Raw genomic sequence first — 4,727 nt, 5'->3', positions numbered from 1 at the left:
GGTGCTGCAGCAGTGCCTGGTGCGGGCCGCCCGCCGCAGAGGCGCCGCCCCGCCCTGAGCCGGAAGACCGGGCAACAGTGGACGCCACGCCGAGGACTTGGCCGTCGCCGTCCCGAAAGGACCCGCGCCGTCGGCCTCCACCCCGCGCCAGGTGAGAAGCCGGAGCACCTGAGAGGATCCGGGGTGGCGCGCGCAGAGCCGATGCGCTGGACACTGCGTTGGAACGGCTCTTTACAAACTTCCACGAAAGGGACTTGGCTGCTCGAGTTGTGTCTCGGCCGCGAACGAGTTGGAGAAACCTATGCTTACAGCGTGACTGGCACGTTGGAAGCGACCTCAGCTGGACTTAGCTGGTAAACGGGACCCGGAGCGGGTGTCTTGTAAGGGAGAGAGCTTCTGCAGGCCAGCCAGTGACTCCCTCCGATGTAACTGGGCTACTTTTGAGAGGATGGACAAGGGGCTGTGCCTTCTCACTTATTATATCTGAGCCTGAACAAAAACCGTTTTATATCTGAAAATCGTCTTCTGTTGTGGTTCTTCCTGGTACAGGACTTAAAAGAGAAAGGCACTTCTGTACGGGGTAGTGTCTTCTTGGGCCCCTGGCGTCAAGGGCCCCTGACAGCGCTACCTTAAGTGTGTGCTGTTTCGATTTTACTCCTTGAGTCTGATGGAATACACTCATTCTTAGGCAAAGCTCCTTCTCCCGAGTCCTGTTGCCCTCCCAGGGGTAACCTCCAAATGGGAATGAAAGTTTCTGTTCTGGGGCCCCCCTTTATTCTTCACTTATGATTCTGTCCTTGTTTGAATGTAAAGAAATTTTTATTATATATCTCCCTCGCTTGTACCCTTTCATTAATTATTTCACTACTTGAATAAAGATCTATGCTTACACACCCCTCCCCAAAAAAAGTGTGCTGTTTCTTAGGCCAACGTGAGTAGAGGAGGCAGGCTGAAATACTGCGGCAGCTGCAGAGGTTCATGTGGCAATTGTGCTCTGGAGAAGGACAAGCTGTGACAAGAGTGGCCAGATTTGTATGGCCCCAGGAGCACTGGGCGTACCCCCCAGTCCCTGGGTTTGTGCTGGGCAAGACCACAGCTCAGGGTTGGGTGGCTGGAAAGGTTTTTACTCTGAGTAGAAGCTAGACCCCATCCTTGACCTTGTGCAAAGTCCTCCACTGTGGGGGCGGAGGGATCCTGGGCTGGCTTCATTGCCTCCTGCCAGCAAGGTCCTGAGCAGTGAGGTGTTCCCTGTGTGGCTCCTGAGCTCTACTGGCTTGCCCAAGGCTGGTTTGGAGAAGGCAGTGAGACTGCTGTGCAGGAGGCAGGGTAGCCAGGTCCCCTCTCTGCACTCGGCGTTGTATGAGCTGCTGTGTGTTGTGAGGACCTGTTTAGCTTAAGAAGGAGGATCAGAACAAGGTTCTCTGGCCAGGAAAAAGCACATTTTATTTTTTCCCTTCTGACGATGCATTTTTTAGAGAAGGTGTGAAATACATAATATCATGCCAGCAAGAGACAGACAAGATAGAAACGGCATAAAAACTACTCCTAAAGTAATTTTTTAGGCTTTGTAGGGTGGATGGGGAGTCTGGAACCAAGAGGGGTTAGGTGGGGCACACACCAAGGACCTCACAGCTGGGTTTCAGGCTGGGAGGGAGGCCGTGGGAACACAGGTGTAGCTCCTGGCAGCCAGCTGCTGACTGGGACAACAGGAGGAGGGAGAAGAGCAGCCGAAGTAGTGCCTGCATTCAGACAGGGCTGAGGTGCTCCCTGAGCTCTGGGGGTAGGCTGTCTACTGCCCCTTGCAAGACCAGCATCAGCTTCATGAGTGAGCTGGTGCCCACCAGTCCCAAGCCACCATCCTCCCAGCCCTGCCAGCCCCAGGACACTCATCCAGAAACAACCTCCAAAGAAGCTATTCCCGCCACCATGGGGTGGCTTTCTGGCTGCCCTGGCCACACCTTGCCTCTACTCCCATGGTCCCAGTTCCAGAATGGGTGCCTCAGTTTGTGTGGGTGCCGCCAGGAGGCCTTCAAAACCCCAAGGCAAGGAAGGGAGCTGCCCAAGAGAGTGCCTGGAGCCAATGAGCCCAGAAGGGTTCTCACCTCCTACTGGCTGTCCCTGTCCGGTGCCTGATTCTTTACCTGTAGGGAAAAGAGAAGCAGGGGATTGGTGAGAAGGCTGGAGGCATGGCATGGCTGGAAGGGGAGACCTGGTCACACCTAGTCTCCCCTTCATCCCATTTCTTGGGGGCTTTGGCACCTCAGGGCTATTATAGATTCCTCCTAAGACCTGGGCAACCAGGACCACTAGGCAAAAGAAAGCACTGTCTCCATCTAGCCCATTCATTCACCAGACATTACAGATGCGACTCAGGCCCTGGGCAGCAGGCCAAGGGCAGAGCAGGACGGGTGGTGGAGAGGAGCTTATCACTGCCAGTCCCCAGCAACCCTGGCCTTGCTGGGAGGCTCAAGCAGCTGAGTTGGAAGGGAGAAAAGACATGGCAGGCCCCAGCCTTCTGGGCATCACTCTGTGGCAAAGGTCAGATGCCTTCTCTCAGATCCCCTCTGTGGGCTCCTGCACAAACCCAAGTCCCTCCCTTGCTCATAGGCCACAAGGACCCAAACACAGGGAGAGTGGAGATGGGAAAGAGGGGCCAGGCCACTCACTGCCTGCTCCGCATCTGTGCTGCCCTCAGGTCCTTCTGCCTCTGCACAAGACCTCTGACTCCCGGGGTCCTGCCTGGGCTCAGAGCTGCTACACGAGGACCCCTTGCCTCCAGGGCCCCTGTTCTCTTCACTGTCCTTTGTCCCTGTGCAGAGAGAGTTGTCAGTCAATGGCTGGGTTTGGAGGCCTCAGCTGACCCCAGAGACACTGCTTGATGCCCAGCAATGATCTCGGACATCTAGGGCTCCAGAAGGCAAAAGGTGGATGGACTGGAACACACTGCTATGGCTCCAGATAGCTGCTGTGGGCAGAGGTGATGGGATAACCAGGAGCCACATGGATTCTCAAGCCTCAAGAACAGCCAAAGGGGACAGGGACCCCTGAAGATTGGGAAAGACTCGGGCAGGACCACAGGTCCTGGCATCTTCAAGGCTGGGGAAATTAGGCTGGCTGAGTGTGGCCCCAGGCCACACCAGGGGAGCTGACCTGTCAGCTGGGCTCTCTGCTGGTCCATGTGCTCCAGTCTCTCCAACAGGCCGTCCACCTGGGCTTTGATCTGGCTCAGCTCCCCCCTGATAGACTGCAGCTCCTCAGTCCGAACTGCTGGGAGAGGGGCCGGGTTGGTGCCCACGCTGGGCACAGGGGCTGAGGGCAGTGTCACCAGGGCTGGAGGCTTGTCCTCACTGCTGGCCCAGCTGCCCAGCTGCTTCCCAGAGTTGCAGGTGCCGGCTGTGCCCTGCCTCCCACTCACGCTTGATTTGCCCAGAGGACAGGTGGCTGTTCCTGGAGGCCTTCTGCGGGCTGAAGCTGCTCCTGACGCCCATGTGCGTTCTCCGGATCTTGACGGGCACACGGTTGATGAGCGGGGGAATCCTCTGGTATTCATACACCCTACAAGGACAGGACAGAGAGGGAGTCTGGCCACCAGCCCCGCAGAGGGCCCAGGGGCAGAACCCACCTACCTGTAGGGGATGTCTTCTCTGTACAGCTCATAGTTCAGGTCGTAGTTACTGCTGTGGAGAAGACAAATGGGGTCAAGGCCAGGATCTCTGCCTGGTCCCCAACTGAACTTGAACTTGAGGAAACTGAAGTATGTAGCTCTTCCTTAGAATGCTAGGATCTCACTGGAAGAACCCCTGGGGACTTGCCCAAAGTCACTTTGGGAGCCCACAGCAAACCAGCTTCCCGGGGTTGGCTTCTGATTCAGGGGTGCCTCCCAGGTGGCTCTGGGGGACAGGAGGGAAACAATTCCTCACAGGCTTCCGGCCAGCCCGACCCAGCCCTCCTAAGGCTCTCTTGCCTGAGCCAGACCCTGCTGACGCTCTCCATTTTGGTCTGGCAAAGGATAAAAGGGGACAGACAAGTCAGAGCCCAAAGCCTCTCGAGGGTGAGAGAGCCTTTAATCTTTGCGTAGGAATCGCCAGGATGCAGGGCCCAGTACAGGCAGGGTTAGGGTTAGGGCAGTGGCCAGGCCACCTGCGCCTTTGCTCCAGTCACTGGGAGAGAGGACGAGCCCGAAAAGTCCCAGGCTCACACTGGCGGGCTCCACAGACCAGGCACTCCGGGGCCTCACCCCTTCTTGCACCAAACGCTCCAGGGCACTGGTGCCCGGGAGGGATGGAGAGGATGGGTCCCAGCCTCGGCAAGAAGGTACTTACTGCTGCAGGTGCTTCACGTACTGCCTGCGCCTGGGACCGGGGAGGGTGATGAATTGGACGGAAGGGAGGGACTGCATGGGGGGTGAGGGGAGTAAAGTTCTGAAACAACTTTCTGACCCTGTCGCCCGTGTCCCCAGCTCAGGGCCAGCCCACTAGAGGCAGCATGAAAGACATCCAGGGCGCCGGCTCCTTCTATCCCCAAGCACTCCCAACCCCTCACCCCCGCTTTCTGGCTTCAGGAGACCTGGGTGGGCGGCCCAGGAAGCCAGGGAGGCCGCTGATTCCGGTCGGAGGAGGAGGCAGGAAAGCGGCTGCGGAGGCAAGGAGGGCCCGGCCGTCTCCCCGGGGCGCTGCGGGGTGAGTCTGGCAGGAAGGCTGCGGGGCGCGGCCGCGGGGCAGGCGGCC

This window comes from Carlito syrichta, unplaced genomic scaffold (genome assembly GCF_000164805.1).
Source record: "Carlito syrichta isolate Samal-C Ts95f unplaced genomic scaffold, Tarsius_syrichta-2.0.1 Scaffold306734, whole genome shotgun sequence".
NCBI lineage: Eukaryota > Metazoa > Chordata > Mammalia > Primates > Tarsiidae > Carlito > Carlito syrichta.
This window is presented reverse-complemented; position numbering follows the sequence as displayed.